This window comes from Aplidium turbinatum, chromosome 1 (assembly GCF_918807975.1).
Source record: "Aplidium turbinatum chromosome 1, kaAplTurb1.1, whole genome shotgun sequence".
In the NCBI taxonomy this organism is placed as follows: Eukaryota; Metazoa; Chordata; class Ascidiacea; order Aplousobranchia; family Polyclinidae; genus Aplidium; species Aplidium turbinatum.
This window is the reverse complement of record NC_137472.1, coordinates 25,451,995-25,473,787: the sequence shown is the minus strand read 5'-3', so window position 1 is coordinate 25,473,787 and position 21,793 is coordinate 25,451,995. Positions and strand designations below refer to the sequence as shown.

General features: G+C 38.0%; 1 long non-coding RNA gene across 1 annotated transcript; it reads right to left on the bottom strand.

Annotated features, from left to right (window-relative positions):
- Positions 1-1,951: 1,951 nt before the first annotated feature.
- Positions 1,952-21,265, bottom strand: LOC145778042 (uncharacterized). The gene is made up of 2 exons (XR_014290407.1): positions 21,087-21,265; positions 1,952-2,266 (listed from the first exon to the last, which is right to left on the bottom strand). It is a non-coding gene; the product is annotated as an uncharacterized LOC145778042 (long non-coding RNA).
- Positions 21,266-21,793: the final 528 nt, after the last annotated feature.

Below are 21,793 nucleotides of genomic sequence, written 5' to 3'. Positions count from 1 at the left end.
GCTGACTCGAAGACTATATGTCACTTCACTGCTTCCTGTCGTCTGTTGTATCACATCTGTGATCGCAGTGTTACTGTATGTTATTTATCGTAATGGGCGCAAATAAAACACGATTATTATTATTCGGAGGATTTCGGATGTTTTCTCTCTCACAGTGACAATGTCATGAAGCCCTGACCTTCAGCTATATAAATAGATTCACCGTACTGTTTCTATAATTGGGTTTTCAGATATTTTGATCCATAAGGAAGTCAATCATCATTTGCTAAAAAATTCTTCGTTTTATATCTGAGGTCTGATATCGTTAACTGTTCTTCATCATTCTGTTCAAGATGGGAACACATCTTTAGAAATGCCTGGTCCTGTTCCTCATCCTTCGGTCGCCTAGATTTTCGACGTTTGCCTCAGGTACTTTGCCGCATTGCAAGGGTACGTTAAATTCATATATAAAATTAACACTACAAGAATGATGGTATAAACAGTCTGCAACATGCAAATCGCCACCATAATATTCATTGCAACCTTTCACGGCGAATGACCAATCGTCAGAACGTCTCGCACAATACTCAAATATAACTAATTAGTCCTTGCAAAAACATCTGTTTTAACAAAACTAAAGCCAGGTCTGTCCGTGAGAGCTCGAGTCCCACAAAACAAACAATGAGTCTCACTGTCGAAATTAGCATCAAGAATTCGAACACTTTGTTTCCTCGTGAAACAGGACCCACTTTCCTCTCTGTTTTTCTTAAGCTGTATATCGATTGGGTTGGTGTAACGTTTACGACAGTCTATGTGTAATTTTCGACCAGCTGTCGCAACAATGTTGTCCCCTCTATGAGTAGGCCTACTGGCAGCATTAATCCCATCAGCACTCTTTTGGCGCAGTATACCGGAGGCTTCAGAAGCTTGAATTTCCTTGTCACAAATCGCAATTTCTTTGCAGGCATTTTCCCTGAACCCTTTTTCCGTGTATCCGTAAACTTTCTCCGGCAATCACGGTGGACCAACACTTTGCCAATGTGAAATAATTGCAGTATGAAATTTACTTTTAAATGAGCACCAACACAAACAATAATTTCATAAAAATTGAATAATTCAGTATTTGTACATCCGCCATTTTGAAAAAAATGGCAGAATTTAGAAAATAGCGGATAACTTTTTTTCACCAAAAAGTTTTCACGAGGATTTTTTTTTGGTCATTGTACACAATGAACAGAACCAATCTGCAAAATTTCAGCTTTACACCAATTAAGTCAAGGTAAAACCCTTCAACGACTGGACTAATAGAGGTTGTGGTTATCGTTCGCTCCATTGTTTTCAATGTGATTTTCTAAGATAAATATTAATGCTAACATGATTTAAGAAACTTTGTTTAGCCAGTTTGGCCTCTGTTTTTTATTTGCAATTGCACTACAGTGTATGCACCATTTTTTTTACCCTAACGATGGAACTTTTTGTGTAGCCTATGCTTTGTTGGCATTTGGTCATAAAACTATTTTCAGAATTGCTGCCACGTGCTGAGATCGCCAACACAGCAAACTAAGAGTCTAAAATGACCTTTTGGTATGGCAGCCTACGAAGTGATTGAACGATTGTTAACTTTATGTGATAAATAGTATTTTACGTGCAAGGATGGTTTAGAATGTTAATTAGCTGTCTCATGAAATTCTGTCTGTCTAACGAATATTCTAACTAATATTGACTATCTGACTCCAACTATTTCCACACAATTATTACTCGAATTATAATTTTCAGTTATCAGAAGGTGTTGATATAATATTGTAGCTTTATAACAAAAACATTATATCAAGGCAAAAGTGAAATTTGAAAAGTTTTGCCTATAGTGTAAGTAGCAATTGACATGCCAAAATCCTTGAATTCTACACATATTTTCCTTCCACAACAATGAAGGTGACCGTTAATGGATATCCCTCAGACAACAACCCAAGTATTCCATATAACTATAACATTTAATACAGGGCTGGATCACCAAGTGAAAATATCAACTGAGGTTAAAAGTTGACCTAAAACACTTACTTCCACACAAGCGATTTTAACAAAGTCACAAGTATACATTGAGCCTTAAAAAATCAAGATTTTATTACAACTGACTCGCAAAATAATACATGTGTCAGTTAAAATTCCAAATATTTTTTGTATGGTTGCATTATTCTTCCACAGCTTTGTAGTTTTTCCACGTACTGGCCAGGTAGAGAGCAGGGGTGAACATCGTGCCAGCAAAAACCATAAATGCCGCAGACAATTCCTACAAAATATACTTTATATCAGATCCACAATGCTCATTTATTTGTTTCTGATATGCTATGCATGGACGTTGCATATCCCTATGGATTGCACAAACAAAAATTTCTAAGAAAGAATAACACCAAACTTTTTTTTTATCCCGAGTTTGCATCTCACATAATATATCTTTTCAGCATTGTGACCTTAGTCTCATTATGGTATATTTTGGAGATATTCTCTTTAATCCATGTCATAAACGATTCTCTCTTCACGTCACTTAAGAACTTAAAAGAAACAACAATAAAATAGTATTAACCCATTAGTGCCCGCGCGTCCTTACAAGGACGTGAAAAGAGGGTATTTTAGATTTCGAATTGCTTTCTTCAGATCGCTAATTTTTTTCAACTTTTTTTTTTCTTTGGTTAGAATAACATTATAGCTATAGAAACAGCGCAAGAGCAAGTTTCGTAAATAAGTTTTAGTGTTCACTATGCAACGTTCAATGTAGACCTTTTGTGAAATATGGAACCAGCACATGGTACACCAACTGTGACTTGCAAAATCGAGGTAGGTATATAACATTGTTTTTAATCAACTCTATGTTTTGATAAATTTGTTAATATGTATAGCTATGTGCCCAAAGCGAAATATTTTATTTTTCTCTTATTATTTTTTCTGAATATAAGTTAGAAGTTAGGTGAGTCCTTGTAGGGACGCTTGGGCACTGGCGCGGACGCTTTATTGCCAAACTGTAGACATATAGGCAGGTTCGCCTAATGCTATAGGACTTCGTATGTTTTCATGTTTGGGCGAAAACAAAAGTTATTTGTAACGCGCTGATATTCAATTTGCAAAACTGGGCGTCTTAGTTGAGGTAGTAGATCAGGTTAGGTCATCACTTTCGTGTGCGGACGGTGGTGCTGTAGAATCTAGGAGTAGGCGCTTTCACTGTTTTTGTACTGTAAATTGAGGTCTTGTTATAAATGTTCATGTATCTTTAATTTATCTTTATTTTTAAAAGAAGTTCATGTATAATTAAATTTTTGCACTTTTTATGTAGGAAAATTTGTTTCACTGTTCAAGAAATTTTGGAAGAGGCTCCACCCAAGGAGCTCACAGATATTGTAATTTTTCTCTTGATGAATCCGGCAACGTGAGCGATGAGAACAATGCAAATGAAGATGAGAGTGTCAAAAACGTTAACAATGTTGGAAAAGGAATCCTGAACCAGAAAGGAGAAATAGTGATTCATCGCAATGAAGATAGGCTACTCAGGACATGGATTTTGTTAAAGATAAGGAGAGGCCTACATTTGATAACGATGAGACAGAGCCGCTACTCGGACCATCCAAAGCCAACCCATTGCGTTAAAACCCAAGAAAAAACGTAGAGAAAGTACTGGCAACACAAGAAAGTGGGTCAACGCCCGTTGCGTTACATGACCTGAAAGAAGAATTATCGTACAACAAACCTGCCAAGAAACAGTTTACAGAATTACCCAAACTAATTGGAAAAGTCACACCTGTAACTCAAAAAAGAAAGGGCCGTCCTTGAAAACTGTGTTTCCTAACTCATCATCAAGTAAAGAAGAGTTAACAGAAGAAAAGATACCGTCCTTGAAAACTGTGTTTCCTAACTCATCATCAAGTAAAGAAGAGTTAACAGAAGAAAAGATACCACCTGTATGCGTCAGAAACAAAGATAGAATCCAGTCTACAGCCAAAAATCAACTGGGGAAAAGATTCTTTCTTTTCCTGAAGCTGAAAAGCCATGATAATTTACCCAGTGATCCTGATAATGTGAAAACGCCGTATGATGTTATGAAACTGTTCATCGCTGACTGATGGTTTTGTGAACAAAGTAGTGAGAGAGACCCAGAGGTATGCAGCACAACAAAACCAATTGGCCTTCCAGTCAAAGGTGGATAATTCCTTAATAAGAGCAAGTCATGCAATAATGTTTATGGCAGGATACATCACCACTTTCACACGCAGGATGCATTGGGAGAGAAGAGATGATACAAGCAATGTGATGGCAAGAAGAGCCATGTCAAAGAATCTTTTTGATGAGGTAATGCGCTATAGCCATTTTTCCAACTTAAACCACCTCAAAGACGACCCATTTTGGAAAGTTGCCCTTCTTTTTAGACTTTGAATGAGACAGTAGCCAAATTTGTTGAGTATGCAGCTGTAGACGAATCAATGATCCGTTATTTTGGTCCCTACCCTCTCAAGTAATTCATAAAGGGCAAACCAATAAGATTCGGGTTTAAAATTTGGTCTATTTGCATCCCCTCTGGAGAGCTAATCCAATGCATCCCCTATGCTGGAGCAAAAACAAACATCTTCAAGCATGGATTGAGTCAGGGGCCTAACGTTGTTTATGGCCTTGTGGAAAGTGCTCAACTGATGTACCATTTGCCTAAGAAAGGGATAGGTGTTTTGGGGACAATGAGGTAAAATCGAATGAACAATCTATCTTTACTATCAACGAAAGAGACCAATGATATGAAGAAGGGAGATATGAAGCAACTTTACTTTGGAGATGATCAAACCATTGTTGTGTGGAAAGATTGGAACAGAAAGATTGGAAAGGAACACGGTAGGGGAGATCGGGGTATTACGAACCACGAGGTATTATGAACCAGGCCATTTTCTGGAAAACTGTTGGAAATCCTAAGATCTCATTTGCATATTTTAGTCACAGGATCACCATGCTTTTTGGTCAGCAATTCTTTGTTCTCAGTAGAACTGGAAAAATGTAGTTTTAGAGGTCAAAAGTAAATTCAGTTTTCCATTTTGGTAGGCCTGGCATGGTTAGTACAGGGACTCTAGAAATCTAGATTTTTATTCAGGGATAGGTTATATGTATGAAATACTGATGCAAACTGATTTTAAGCTTTATGTTGATTTCGTTTTGTTAGGCAATAGCTTGAATAAGAACACTCTAGCCGGGGTATTATGAACCAGATGGTTTTTACCGCAAAAGTGAAAATTCACTTTCAAAAAGCCCCCATCTGGTGATGTGAAATATGTAGAAACTAACCAAATTAAGCAGGTTCTCCCTTATCCCACCTACACAGAGCAGACAACCAGAACATTTGGCTCAATCCGATTTGAATGCCACTTCAACACTGAACATGAAGTTAACTGATTAAGTAAACCGAACATTAACCTATGTGACTAAGTGAACTGTTGTGATTTCATAATGTGCTGACTTGCTGACTGCATTGGAACCTCATAACTTCAGCTTTTCCTATTCAAATAATGCAAATAGTCAGACCTGAATGGCGAAAACTTCCTAAAAATCTTCTTAACCCCACTCTACTAACTTCCGGGTTGACAATCACTGCTTTGAAGCATTTTATGGAAAGTTGTTTATATTGGTGCATAATGCCCCGGCAAGGTTCATAATACCCCAGGCCATTTTTTTATGAAAAACTGTAATAATTCAAATTTTGGAGAAGTTAGTGAATTGTGCTTGTGATATGTTATAGATAATGTTAAAGACTATGCAACCTGAAAATTTCATAATTCTACATCAATTAGGGGGCGAATGAGAGCATCCCGAATTTTTGTGGTTCATATTGCCCCGGTCACCCCTACTATCTTTCAGTCATAGTAGGTAATCATTTTATCAAATTTTAGATACTATCGTGATTCAAAAAAGAAACTGGACATGAATCAGCCTTACTTACTCAAGGTCTACAGTAACAACATGGGTGGTGTGTAGGGATGCACAATACAGAATATGTACCTGGCTATTCTAGAATATTCTAGAATACTTAATTTCGAATCCAGAATTTCGAATCTATTCTGAAATTACGCGGCAATTTTTTCCAAATGATATCGAACAAAAAGCAAAAATATTTGTAGGTACATTATTTTGAATTGTATTAGTACATATCACATGTCAAACAGAGTACAACATATGATAAATCAAGCATCATACGATGAGGGTTGCCAGATTTTTTTCTCAAACTAGTGAACATTTTGAAAGCGAGCGACCGCACCCTCTAACTACTACAAAAACTTGGTCATCATACTGCTTAGGCCTATAGTACAATAAACATGCCACAGTCATAGTAAAAAGATTGCAGTACACACAATATAAACCTACTGATGCTAAAATGGCAAGAAAAGTTTGCAAATGCAACTCTGATAAACAATCCATTCATACTAACTAATCCCAACTGGATACAAGTGTTGCAGCTTAATTGAATCAAATGACATTAGTAATATAGCTCATCAGATTTCTTAAATCATAAATCTAATATTAATCATAAATCGTGCTGGCCAAGCCTGCCTTTGGCGAAATTACACTGGGGTAGCATAGTAAGGGTTTTTTCCCAAAGCACCAGACTCATGTGCTTTTAGTCTCTAAGCAGCAGAAGTGTATGAAATATGTGGTTAACTGGTTAATCCAAAATAAATTTGGCTAAAATATATTGACAGAATTGTTAATAGCAGAATTAGAGCTCGACCGATATCACTTTTTCAGGCCAATACCAATATTTATGAAATTTTTAGGCCGATACCGATATATATTGGCCGATATATATATAGCCGTGTAGCTGCTTAATATGCCGCATAACTGATTAACTTCCATGAGATGAGGTCGTGTGGCTTCTTGCGTCATAATGCTCTGGGCATGAATCGGAAAACTTTTACAATGACGCTACTATTTTCTTCTGTGCAAAGTTTCACTAGGCTTTTTTCTTTGGGTTTATTTTTGCGTGTCATGTGAGCAAACGTTAATTTTCCCTGGGCCTTTTGTTTCTTACTGTAATGCCAAAACTTGACAAATTTTGCTGCATCTTGCTGTCATAGCCTACTCGTATGATCTAATTTTGTAACGAATCTTGCCTTATCAATATCACTCGGAGATCAAAGCCAGACATTGTGACGTAAGACTTGAAATAAGTTGCGCGTGATTGGTGTGGAAGTACACTGGTACTGTACTCCCGTTGATTCTTAGCAAAAAATTCACCTTTGTTACAATGATTCAATCTCATCAATCGTTGAAGCAACGTAATACTCGAAAGTTTTCCTGCTTGAATGGAAGCTAAGGGATACGGTATTAGCATTTTCTAAATGCGCGCACTAGAATGGGCGGGAAATTATATTCTCGCAACAATTGTTCATGCTATGCAAGCACGTATGAGCAACTTGTGTTTCTTCTAAAGGCATGTACGGCTGGTTTTGAATGTGCTTTTGCTGGCCGATGTTTATCGGCGAAAAATAGCTGATACAATATATCGGCTACACCTGATATCGGCCGATACATATCGGCTGACCGATATATCGGTCGAGCTCTAAGCAGAATAATGAACATGTTCACTATCACTATTAGCAAAATAGTTTACAGTGAACATTTTCTTTTTTCTTTTTCACGAATCTCAAGCGCGTGGTGAGTGAATCAATGCGTGCGCGAATGCACCGTACAGCACACGTGTGGCCGCACACACAAATTATTTACTCGTACGAGAACGCAATGCATGTCTGCAATTCTGATAACTGTGTGAACCCTATGAAGGAAGAAAAAAGGCACTTGGAACAGGCGCCATGAAAAAAGGCGAAAATGAAGAAAAAAGGCGCCATGAAGAAAAAAGTCGGCGCGCAAAAAGGAAAATATCAACTTTACGTTTGTTTAACGTTGCACACTGTTCATTTCACAGATTTATTTTCGAATCCTGATATCCGAAAAAAAAACTGCAAATGCGATTCGAATACATTGAGATTCGAATCTCTAAGATTCGATATTCTATATTGTGCATCCCTAGTGGTGTGGACCTGTTGGACAATCTCAGTTCCTGTTATTCCATCTGCTCAAGAAACCGCAACTGGTACAGGGGTGTGTACACTGTACAATTGAATTCTAAATATCAGTATGGTGCAAGCTTGGAGGTTTTATAGAAAAAATTGGGGCAATCACGAAGGAGAGAGAGATATGGAAGAGATTAGCCTCCTTGACTTTATCCGATCATGTGTAGAAATGACAATTATGATCAATGGGAGCAAGACATTTTCTCTCTTACCATCGACGCATGCACTTGTCAACCGTGAAGAGATCAGAAGGGATCAGGGCAATTACTTGATCATCAAGACGGACAAAAAAAGTGTATGCAAATACTGTCACAAACGCACGTCATACAGATGGCGTCTGTGTTATGTTCGACTGCACCCAGATTGCTTCGAAATGTATCATAACTGAATGGAATTTGTAATATTAGCCTAATTTGTAATATCTGTTTAGATCGAGTTTCGTTTGTTCGTTTCTCAATAAATCTAATGAAAAACGATGCATTTTTATTAGAAATTCATTTTTAACGCATCTTAGACCAGTAGTATTGCTTTTTGCGACTTAAAAAATCCCATTACCAAAAAATGCTAATTTTGTTTATTTTACATCAAGCCTTCGTACGAATGCCCAAGCGTCCATAGAGGGACGTACCATTTTCTGCATTCCTGGTACAGATATCAGAAAAATCTCTTTTGAATATTCATATTCAACCCATAAGGACCTTACATGAAACTTTTTGTAAAAATATTCCAACTAAAACGATGACCGGGCACTAATGGGTTAATACTACAAAAAGTGCTCAATGACAAGCAGCGCAAATTACATCAAATATAGTTATTACTTTCTGAAACCTCTACACTCTACAGCGTGTTTCACCCTATAAGAGGGATCATCAGAAAGTCTTGAAAAATAAGCAAAAGCAATAAGTCGGTAATACCCGAGAAGATATTAAATATTATAACCTTAATTTAATCTGCAAAAAAAACAACTCAGAATTACAAAGGGCTACCTCCACCGCTACCACAAAAGCCTCAATTAAGACGTCCAAATGGAAACCAAGCCGATTGATAACATTTGTGACGTCACAGAGGGGCAATATGCAATAAAATTAAGGTAGGGGAAGGGAAGGTAATTTGATACGGAAGGTAATTTGATACACTCCCCTTATAGAAATGTACAAAAAATGTTAGTCAAAAATACTCTCAAGTGAAAGATCTGTGAAAATAATGCCTACAAAAATGGTGTCCGACGTTTTTTTCGTAAACAGTTGTTCGTAAAACAATTCTTTGTAAACAATTGTTCGTAAAATAAATTCTTTGTAACACAATTCTTCGTAAAGCATTTCTTCGTGGATGCAATTGACCGTAACACTAATTGTTCATAAAACGGTTACAATAATTAATTAGGGTAGCGCATAGCCTATGCTAGAGATGAGACGTACTGTAGACGAGCAGACATAGTGTAGACTCCATGATTCAAAATGGCATTGCACTTTGTGCGCGGCAAAAAAGAAAAGCCAAAACCTTTGTATGGTGGCCAGCTTTATTACCATCACCCACCAGGACAAGAAACAATAACTTACACTGGATATCAAACCTCAATCGTCTTAGGCTACTGTGTGATGTGCAGTCTAACCATAGAAAAAGCTCAACACCTGCTCTCCTGGGCCACATTAAAACGGGCTTTTGCCTGAGGATGGGTTTCTTTTATGTCCGGTTTTCTTTCTCCATCCTATTATTATTATGACTGCTCATCCACATCAATATTGGAACTGGCAAATTCAATCCACAACACTTTTCATTAGGCTGTCATTCAATACTACATGTGTGCTTCTCTGTTTTTGTTTTATTTTTTGCTATTTGTTTTTTTGGGTTTTGTGGCTGTGCTAACTACTGATATATAGCCTACTACATAATTTTTCATTCAGGCACATTTTAAACCTTTTAAGGTTTTGCCATCTTTTCCCGTTCGTTAACGTGCTGGTAGGTTTATATCGATTTTTGTAGTTAGTATCTTTTTCGTCTCGGATGCGTTAATGACGAAAAATAAAATGATTGATTGATTAACTTAACGCACAAGGGCAAGAAACTACTTAGGCTATTGGAAATTTGAAGATTTTCAAAAGAAATGTCTTGCACGAGTAACAACAGGGGCGCCAAAACGATTTTGGCTGGGGGGACAGGATTATGAAAAAGGGCACTTTTGTTGCTGAAAGGTCAATTTTATGACGTCGCCCAGACTTCAACAACGCTAAGTGATCATTTTAACATTGTTGCAAGTTTAAATGCTATTTACTTGTGCTATCGTTATTGTATTTTGGCCTCCAAGCACGCAGATTTGGCCGCCGAGAAAGAGCTCTCGGTAGGCCACGATGACTGCCGGAAAAGAAACACGAGTTTTAAAGCCTGCGTTGAAACTGAGAAGCATTCACAGAAACCCTTCGATACGTTGCATTTCTAAGATTATGCATTGTTAAGATAATGTATTCAGACGTTGAATCAATGTACAAATGAACTGTTAGGCTAAATGGGTTCTTGGAACAAATCGAAGGGCTTCTGTGAATGTTTCCCAGTTTTAACGTATCCTAGTCAGCAAAGTTCTCTTTTCTACACGATTTCAACGTTTAGCGACGTTAAAACGATGTAAAAACAGCAACTTCTGCTGGTCGGGATAAATATGGCTACGGTACCCGATAATTTCCTTTCAATCCAAGCTGTAGGCCACACATTTGTTGATCCAAACTAATCATTATAACTATTCAAAAGTACTAACTTATAGTACATTAAACATGATTTTTTTTGTAACATTTTCTTTTTTTTATTTTCCTTTTATATCTTAAATTGCGGTGTTGCAACCGTGCCAAATTTCTTTCAACTCAATAACCTACTTCGGTCACAAGCACGCTTTAACATTCGCGTTTTGTCGCTTCTACCTTTTTCTACACCTTTGCTATATTGACGTGAATTGCTTTTGATATCATAATCAAAAATAAAAACAACTGAACTGACATGAAGAATTCAAGCACGTTTTAACGTTCGCGTTTTAACATTTGCGTTTTGTCGCTTCTACCTTTGCTATGTTGACGTGTATTGTTTTTCATATGATGGTCAGAAATCAAAACAACCCAACTGAACTGACATAATGAATTTTAATTTAATAGTTCAAACATTTTATTTTTATTCTTTTCTGCACGATTTCAACGTTTAACGATGTAAAAACGGCAATTATAATTAGGCTCTACGGTACCAGATAATTCCCTTTCAAAAATAAAATTTCAAAAACTCGCCGAATAGGGCACTCGCCGAAAAAGGCCCTCGCCGAATAGGGAGCTCGCCGAATCGGATTAGCCGAATCAGACTCGCCAAATAGTAGCAGACCCATGAGACAACGCTCTACTACATAATTACATTTCTATATAGGGCATGTGAACTCTGGCTACAAGTTGCAAGCATAATGGTGCGACTTTGCTGCTCATTATTAAACCTAGTCGGGGTTTTGACGAAAAACTAAGTTACTTTTCACTCAAGCCTATCACCCGCTTGAATATACAGTAGGCTACGGTATATTTTTTTTTACTGATAGTTGTTATCTAACTTTTTACTGTGTAGTTATTTAACTAAAAGTGAACTCAGTCATGTTTGTAAACTTGAATAATTTATTGATAAAGCTTTCGCCGACGCAAACCTTGACTAACAACAAATAAATGCCGAACACACGCATTAAAAAACAAAATATTTTTCTGTTCAATATAGGCTAACGTTTTGTGTGAAAAGCAACTTCATGCACGGAAGCCATGACATATTTATCTGTTCAATATAACAATTTGTATGAAAAGCATTGCTGGTTTAAGCAGCTTCACTCACGGAAGCTATGAAATATTTTTCTGTTCACTATAACATTTTGTGTGAAAAGCATTGCCGAATGAAGCAGCTTCACTCACTGAAGCCATGACAAACAACAAAATAAATGCACGTGTATTAAAAAAAACAACATCTTTTTCTGTTCAATATGACAGTTTGTGTGAAAAGCATTGTCCTACCTTCCAAGCTGATACAATCTGCAGACTTTACTAGGAATAGCACCTAAATGAACGGGCGCCACAGTGCTCCGCACCTAAATATCCTGACGGCACAGTGTGCGCGCCTATTTGCCCGGCACCTAATTGTCTGCGCCTAAAAGACGTGGACCCACCAGGAACGGCTCATTTTGCTGTACCACACGCTTCATCAGTGCCTAGCATCAGAAGAGCCGTTTCCTTCGATTGAAAGTTTGTGGTGCAACATCCTCACAAAGGAAAATTTTTTCCAGGATTTAAGTGAGCTCATGCACTTCTGCTTGAAGTACCTGGTGCGCTATTGCAACGAATGTATCGTCAAGTCTTTCTGCTCCAGCTACGCACTGCACGACTTGCGATTACGGCCGCTGTCTGACGAAGCTATTCAAGATGAACTATTCGTTGGCATGTACGGTCCACTGATTTCACAGGCGTAACCATTGTTGCGAAAAGCACTTGACTGCCTGTTCCCAAATGGTTGGCATTTCTATCTTCAAAAAAAAGTACCGGAAATCTCCTGTCTAAAGTCATACAGAGGCAGCAAAATCAAGATCTAGCAGCAAGCATGCCCTGGCATTAATGTTTGTGTTGTTACTAATATTCTTTCCTTTTCACTGTTATTAATCAATTCGTTCTTGTGTTACTTTACGTGATTGCATGTAGTTTATTGCAATGTGGTACGAACAGGCTTGCTTGCCTTCTTGGCACACCTTAAACGCTGTAGGCCTGTAGCATTACGCCGTTGTTTTGTATTATCGTGGTATTGTTCCGTTTTCTTTTATCTGCACTTCATTTTTTGCTTAATCTTTGCTGTGTTTCTTGGTAACTTGCATGTTTCGCTTCTAACTGTGTTTGCATGCAGGTACGGTACGTGCATAGCCATTAACGTACTAAGCGAGACTAAAGAGATGCCAAAGGAAAAATTCTCTATCACGCAGTAATTCGCGGCCAAACGCTTATAATCTGACTCTTGTGACGTCATACCACTATTTGACATACAAACGCATTTTTGGTCGTTCGACAAAAAAGAAAAAATCGCAGCCCTGCGTAGGCCTAGGGGATACATGTCAATTTTATATGAGCAAACATTTTAATTTAATAGTTCAAACATTTTTCACTAAATTTCATTGTAATTTATTCTTCTTTGTTGGAATTCAAAAGAAACGATATTGTGGAATAAAATACAAAATTCTCTAAATAAATAGTGAAGGCGTCATTGGATTTTCAAAAAATCGCCGAATAGGGAACTTGTCGAAAAAGGCTGTCGCCGAATAGGGAACTCGCCGAAACGGGCCATTTAGTTAGATTCTAACCTATGCTGCACGGTAGGGATGGGCAAAATAGAATAATTAGCTATTCTAGAATATTCTAGAATACTGAAACCGAATATAGAATACAGATATCTATTCTAGAATAATTGACCGTTTTTACCATCAACACATTTTAATGATTTTACAAAAACAATGAACATCACAAAATTGCTTATTGCAGTGTAACAAATTTAGGCTTTTTAAATGTTCACCAGTCAAACGGGATCTCATCTTGGTGGCAGTTAGTGTTGGGCGATAAATCGAATTAACATTTATGATGCGATAGCTTTTCAATATCGATATTTATTTCAATTTCGTTCTATGTTTTAACTATCACAGCCCTAACTCGTAACTGCAAACCCTTACAAAAACGTTGCCGAGGCCAAACGGCAAAAGTTGAAATTGCCTCGGCAATTGCTTTGAACGTTTATTACGAAAAAAATAGCACCAAAACATGTAAAACGAAAAGCGAAAAATATACTAGAGTAGTCCATCACGACCGCATTGTTTGATTTGTTGTGATGTAATAATATCAAAAGTAGCGATAAAGTAAGGCTACCATATGTCCTCTTTTAGGAGGATTTGTTCTCTTTTTTTATTAAAAATGAGTTGTCCTCCGAGGACACTTGAAAATGCTCAAATGTCCTCTTTTTTGCATTGCTATTGTTTTCAACAAGGTTTTATTTTTATGTGACCTTGGCGAAAGCTAAATAAGGCTAAGCAACGATACCAAAAAGGAAAAGTATGTTTTCTGTGAGCTGTGGCAGAAGTAGGCTATCCTCGTTTTAGAAAAGTGTTTATTCATCGTCGTCGTGTGAGCCTCTGGGGCCGAGGGTTTATCCTTTTACCATCCCAGAATCATGATGTTTCCGGACTACACTTGAAGGTTACTAGAGAGCAGCCAGTCTTTGGTTTCATCATCCATGACACGCAGACCTTCCACTCGGTTAGGTGGCTTGAAGATGGTACAGTCATTGATGATGTGGTCTGCGGTCTGTTCCTCGACACCACATTCACAGGAGGAGGAAGAGGCCAGTGTTTATTGACTTTGAGGTTGACAATACATTGCTTGCTGTAGATGTAGTGGATACATTTATTTCTGTGGCTAACGAAGGCAGTAGTACTCATTGACCATGTCAGATGTATTTCTATTTTTCGACTTTTGTGTTGCCTATTTGGAGAATAGACCACTAATTTCATTTTCCGAGTTCACATCCTTTGACTGGATGCTTATTGCTTATGCTGTCTTACACCAAAGAATAGGATAACGTTTTTCAGCGGTGTGTGGAAGTCCTATCTGTCAGAGAAAAATGTTGGCATTGATGACGCTAAACTGTTCGATCTAACTTATACCAAAGCTAGTGCAAAGGCGTCTTAAACCTGATAGCTTTCTTGCATTATCTTTGTTTAAATGATGGCACATTAGAAAATGGACAGAATAGTTCAAATATTGCAGAACTATAGATTTTTTTTTAAAAATGAATTGTTAAAAATCGAGCAATTCTTTATCTGCAATAAGCTGTGGCTCAAAATGCAAATGTAACACGCATGTTTTCCGTGAAAATCAAATGAACAGCAAAATGACTGTGTCTGACAAATAAATATGTTATGTTTTTTATTTGTCACTTTTGCTACGTAGGCCTATAACATCCAAGAAGATGTAAAAATTATTTAAACTTAAAAATCCACTGACATTTTACTTGCTTACTGAACATGTCCTCTTTTTGGGTGATGAATATATGGTAGGCCTAGATAAAGCGAGCAACGCGATACGCACGCTGCTACGGTACCGGTAATTCACGTTAAATAACTCACGGGGAGGAAAAGTAAGTTAATTTTGGGTTGACTCAATGTTCGAGTCAGCACAAATCGATTTAATTTTTCCGGCGGGTTATATTGCGTAACAACAATGCCCAAAAAGAAATTTATGTTTGTTTTACATTAATTCGACATCTAGCGACGTTGAATTATAAAATAATGTTAATTGCTCAACCAGGTAGGCTACCGGTAACAAATTAATAGCTCCCTGCGAGAAGATTGCCTCGATTTACGTATGCACTAACATAGTTTCGGCGCAATTGAGATATTGCTAGCAACACAAAGTCTATTTGATAAAGAACTAGCTGTCAGAATCAGAATCATCAGATGCTGTATTGGAGGATGAGGTTGTCGCGTCATCACTGGAATCAGACACATCAAGAAGCTCATCGCTTGGCTGTAAATCTACACTGTCTTTGCCGTTTGCAATGAAGTGTACACGTTTTGCGGCTTTCGTGCTTTGATACCCATCCACACGCCTCTTTCGCAGAGCTCCATCAGGGTATTGACTAAGGAACAAATCTATGGCTGTGTCATAACGACTGGCAGGAATGTCTAACCCTAACCTCGGTACACGACAACTGGGCGAGACAAAGTGGGCGATACCCACTTGGGCGAGACCAGGTGGGCGACGAGTCAAGTGGGCGACGGACCAAGTGGGCGAAGAGCCAAGTGGGCGACGGCCAAAGTGGGCGACGGCCAAAGTGGGCGACGGAATCGAAAGTTTAGCCGTTCGGAAAAAATATGACTTTTAATTTTTACTTTAAAATACAATGGTTGATTTGTGGAAGGGAAGCAATGAGAGTTCGCACGCTGAGTTTCACGAAGCATTAGAAGCAACATTTTCATTATTTTTTGTGTAATAGCGCTTTGCATTGTGACATCATCTTGTCACATTATTTTGCAATTTGCGGCGTCAGGGTTTATCGTGAAGCTTAAGAGAAACCTTTCAGGAAAGAGACAAACGAATGGCCAAAGAGTGGTTGAAGTCAGTTATGAACGTTTCCTAACCGTTATCAAAGCTTGTCAGTATAAAATATGACTTTTAATTTTTACTTTAAAATACAATGGTTGATTTGTGGAAGGGAAGCAATGAGAGTTCTCACGCTGAGTTTCACGAAGCATTGGAAGCAACATTTTCATTATTTTTTGTAGTCTAGTAATAGCGCTTGCTGTTTGATGTTAATTTGCATTGTGACATCATCTTGACACATTATTTTGCAATTTGCGGCGTCAAGGTTAATCGTGAAGCTTATGAGAAACCTCTCAGAAAAGAGACAAACGAATGGCCAAAGAGTGGTTGAAATCAGTTATGAACGTTCTCTAACCGTTATCAAAGCTTGTCAGTATAAAATACGACTTTTAATTTTTACTTTAGAATACAATGGTTAATTTGTGGAAGGGAGGCAATGAGAGTTCTCACGCTGAGTTTCACGAAGCATTGGAAGCAACATTTTCATTATTTTTTGTAGTCTAGTAATAGCGCTTGCTGTTTGATGCTAATTTGCATTGTGACATCATCTTGACACATTATTTTGCAATTTGCGGCGTCACGGTTTATCGTGAAGCTTAAGAGAAACCCCTCAGAAAAGAGACAAACGAAAGGTCAAAGAGTGGTAGTAAGAGTAGCCTAAATTGTAATCAAAGAGTTAGAAAGGAAAACGCCGCAGAGAGTTGTTGCAGCAAAATTTGATGTGGCACAGGCGCAAATTTCACAGATATGGAAGGCACGGGAAAAGCTCTTGAACAACCATCGTAACAACAACATCGACAAAACTCACCTTAAGCAAGTAGAAGTTGTGTTTTATTTCCAGCAAACACAACTTCTTCTGTCCATCTTTCAGACCAAGGTATCATCAAGAATTTCAAACATCATTATCGATGGAGTATGTTGCAAAAACTTCCGGTCACCATCGATGCTAATAAAAACGCTGCAGCCACCACCATAGCACGCGTAATCTGTTTGTTTTTTTTTTTGCTGAGACTTTTCGTTCATTTGTCCGAAATGAATTGTAAAAGTTCGGTCATTTTTTATTTATTTCGCTCATTTTTTCTGATGAAAATATTTCCTTTCAAGTAGCTGATACAAACCAAAATTTGCACTTTCTGACTCGCTACAACATTAAGTTTCGCTGAGAAACGTTGTCGTGTTTTACCTGAGAAAAGTTGGAACAGACAAACGTTTCTTCAACTTCATCAGCGAAACTCAACCTTGCAACACTTGGCCGAATTGACTATATATTTGTTTGCACATTTTGACCGAATTGGCTATATTTTTTTCAGACATTTTTCTAAAAAATCGGTCAATGACCGAAAAAAAAAACAGCGCACAATTAGTGATCTTGACGCTATAAATCGTATGTGCGCGGAAAATCCAATGTCTCATGGAGACTTGCCATTAACTTACATTTACAATGTTGTATGTGAAAGTACCAATAAAACTTTAATCCGAATGCTCTAGTCTAGACGCTGCGTAGCCGCATCAGCAGTTTATAGAACACATTGTGACTGAGTCATTACTAGGGCCATTTTGTTTATGACCTAAAAATTGAAAAATATGACTTTAGTTTTAGATATTCTGTCAAAACTTTTATTTTAATGGATTATTTTTAGAGCATCAAATTTATGCTAATCTCCGTAGTTAATGATTCGTATGTAAGTTTTTACATGTATTTTAAACAATAACACACTCGAACAACTAACAAAAACTTCTGTTTCGCTTGAAAATCACTACAAACATTCAAATGTCTAATGCATGTACCTACCAAACCAGCTACTTAGTAGTTAAGATCTCACCACTGGCTGACCTAGTGACCTACCGCAAGTGTTTATAATATTCAGAGACTGGATTGTGTGTTGCAAAATAATGTGTCAAGATGATGTCATAATGCAAATTAACATCAAACAGCAAGCGCTATTACTAGACTACAAAAAATAATGAAAATGTTGCTTCCAATGCTTCGTGAAACTCAGCGTGAGAACTCTCATTGCCTCCCTTCCACAAATCAACCATTGTATTTTAAAGTAAAAATTAAAAGTCGTATTTTATACTGACAAGCTTTGATAACAGTTAGAGAACGTTCATAACTGATTTCAACCACTCTTTGGCCATTCGTTTGTCTCTTTTCTGAGAGGTTTCTCATAAGCTTCACGATTAACCCTGACGCCGCAAATTGCAAAATAATGTGTCAAGATGATGTCACAATGCAAATTAACATCAAACAGCAAGCGCTATTACTAGACTACAAAAAATAATGAAAATGTTGTTTCCAATGCTTCTCATTGCTTCCCTTCCACAAATCAACCATTGTATTCTAAAGTAAAAATTAAAAGTCATATTTTATACTGACAAGCTTTGATAACGGTTAGGGAACGTTCATAACTGACTTCAACCACTCTTTGGCCATTCGTTTGTCTCTTTCCTGAGAGGTTTTTCCGAACGGCTAAACTTTCGATTTCGTCGCCCACTTTGGCTCGTCGCCCACTTGGCCCGTCGCCCACTTGGTCCGTCGCCCACTTGGCTCGTCGCCCACTTGACTCGTCGCCCACCTGGTCCGTCGCCCACTTGTCTCGTCGCCCACCTGGTCTCGCCCAAGTGGGTATCGTCCACTTTGTCTAGCCCAATTGTCATGTACCGCCCTAACCTTACAAGCGCTCGTGTGGCCTCGGCATTTTTTTTCAAAGACTGAGAAACTCTTTTCTTAATTAGAACAAAAGTATCGAAATATCAAGTATTTTTTCAAATATCGTATCGTTTTTTTCAATATCGCCCAACAATAGTGGCAGTTCAACCTGCACTTGAAAAACATCTCTCTGAAGAAGCAGATGTGGCAGATACACAAAACTATTGCGCTTGACAAGAAAGATCTCTTTAATGCGAACAATGAAACTCGTACGTTTTTCTTATGGCGGATTGCACTAAATCGATAAACAATTCTACTTTTGCTGCAGCGAATTCGTTGCGACCAGACGGAGCGGTACGAACTACGAAGTCGATCGTTAAAGCGGTTTCAATTATCCGATTTCATATGCATTTTGAAACCGGATAGGCTTCACAACCAGTTATTCTATATTCGGTATTCTATTTTGCCCATCCCTATGCACGGGAACATGTCAGTTACAGCGGAGAAAAATATTGCGCAACGCTGTTTGTCATAACAATCGCTCAGTGAAACTGCTTGCTCAGAGGAGGCCATCTCTTACAAGCATCATGACATAATAATGACGTCATAATATCAATTGCAGCATAAACAGAATCTATCTATGTAATCAAAAATAACAACACTAAACCAGGCATTAAAACTCGTGTTTTTTCCCGACAGCCATCGTGGCCTACCGAAAGCTCCTTCTCGGCGGCCAAATCTGTGTGCTTGGAGGCCAAAATACAATAACGATAGCACAAGTAAATAGCATTAAACTTGCAACAATGTTAAAATGATCACTTAGCGTTGTTGAAGTCTGGGCGACGTCCTGCAATAGAATCGTTGAACCACGCATTAAATGCTTTGTCGGGATTGTAATCCGGTATTGCGGGACCATCTAACGACCCTAAATTGTTTTAACTGCTCGCATCTCAGTAAATTGTTTCAACTGCATACCGCCTTTCATAAAACCTGACCATTTATTCCGTTATGATGTCACCATTGAGGGTGTGAAGTCACTAACCCACAGCATTCTCAACTATGAAGACACGTGTTTTACCCACGGATGTCAACTAACCTAGTTCTCCTTTTTAACAACGATTCAATGTCCGACAACATTGAATCGATATAAAAACGACAATATTGCCAGCTGATGTAAATTAGCACTTCAGATTAACACTTTGTTAAAATAAACATTGGGAATTGCAAACAAGACTTACAGTGCTGGTGATCGCAGCTGCATATATTCAATACAACAGTAGTGACTATGATGCGCTGACCTAATTCTGCGTCACTCTTTGATACTACATATTTTCGACATTTAATCCACGATCATTCTAATGCAAAATTGAATAATTGGCTAGAAGAAGCCGGCGGCTAAACTTGGCCGACGGAGGAGGTAGCACAGGCGGTCATTCAAGCACTACTTAGCGGCCATGGCCGCGATGGCAGCTGGCTGCTTTAAGGCTTGCTAAACACTTATCTTATAAATTTATTATCAACAAATTATGGATAAAACAGCTATGTTGGTTCACAATTGGCAGTGTAAAGAGTTTTTTCCCGGAAATAGGCCACTTTTTTGTGACGTGAGATTTCAGACTTTGTCATGCTTAAACCTTTAATTTTGTAAATCTAACTTTTCATATGTTGTTTTATTGAGGTTGAGCCAAAGGAAAAACTACCAAAACGATTTCTTGCAATTTTTTTCAGGTTAGCTTATTTACTTCCTATTTTGACCCTACTGTACTATAATTATACGAGTAGGCTATTACAGCAAAATTTGTTAAGTTTTGGTATTACAGTAAGAAAGAAAAGGCTCAGGGAAAATTCTGAAAATGAGAATGAGGGCGATGAAACTACTTGATTTTCGTCACTTTTTGTGTTTTGACTTTGAAGTTGTGCCAGGAAGAAAAGCAGTGTGCGAGCGTGCGTGCCGTGCGCATTTCAATAGTTATTCACGTTCCACAGAAAGCGTGCGATCAGCTGTTTTGCTGGCAAGAACAATGTAGGCTGTTTTTCCCTTTTGGCATTCTTTAAGTCCGTTTAAATGATCCAAAAGTATTTGGCAAAATATTTTATCTTTAAAATACCACGTGCAATACCCATTTTTGTTGCCCCTCAACCATAAATTTACGGGGGGGGGGGCAGGCAATGCTCCCTGTACGTATGTTCTTTATTGAACCGCTCATAGCAATGCTAAGCACAAGTACTACTTACCCAAAGCTTTACTTCATTATTGGAAGGCCTGATATGTATCGGTCCAACATCGTAACGAGGAAAATCTGGCCGTGTTACTTTTGTTCGTCTTGGAATGACAGTGAGATGTCGACTGAATATCACAGATAGACGACCTAACATTTTACAGATCAATCTGTCTACCTTATTAGATCTGAAAATAATAAACTTACCGTAATTTAAATTGAATGTTGTAGTCAAAGTGCTATGAAAGTTGTGCAAGAAAAAATATATCATTCCCACACAGCCACAGCAGTATTGAAAGAAAAAACTTAACCACATGACTCCAAAACTGAAAAAATACGCCACTTTTCATTCATAATATTCTAGCTCGCTCAATCGTATTAAATTAGAGTAATCAATGAAATAAGGCCAAGTGTGTCTTCTCAGCAGTAGGTGCAAGAAAAATGTTTAATGCAGGCCTCAAAATTCACGACGGACATGTCCGCTGTCACAGCATGAGATGTCTGCGGGAAGTACCATCTAGATCGGTCATATTTGTCTGCCGAGAAATAACACAAGAACTAGCGATACAAATCGTCATTGCATAGCACGAACAATTGTTGCGAGAATATAATTTTCTGTATCCCATCTGTAGATCTGTCCAGTGTCCACCACCACCAAAAAAATATGCTACTTGCTTACGCAGACGACTTGGCACTCGTGTACTCAGCGCGAAATTGGCAGTC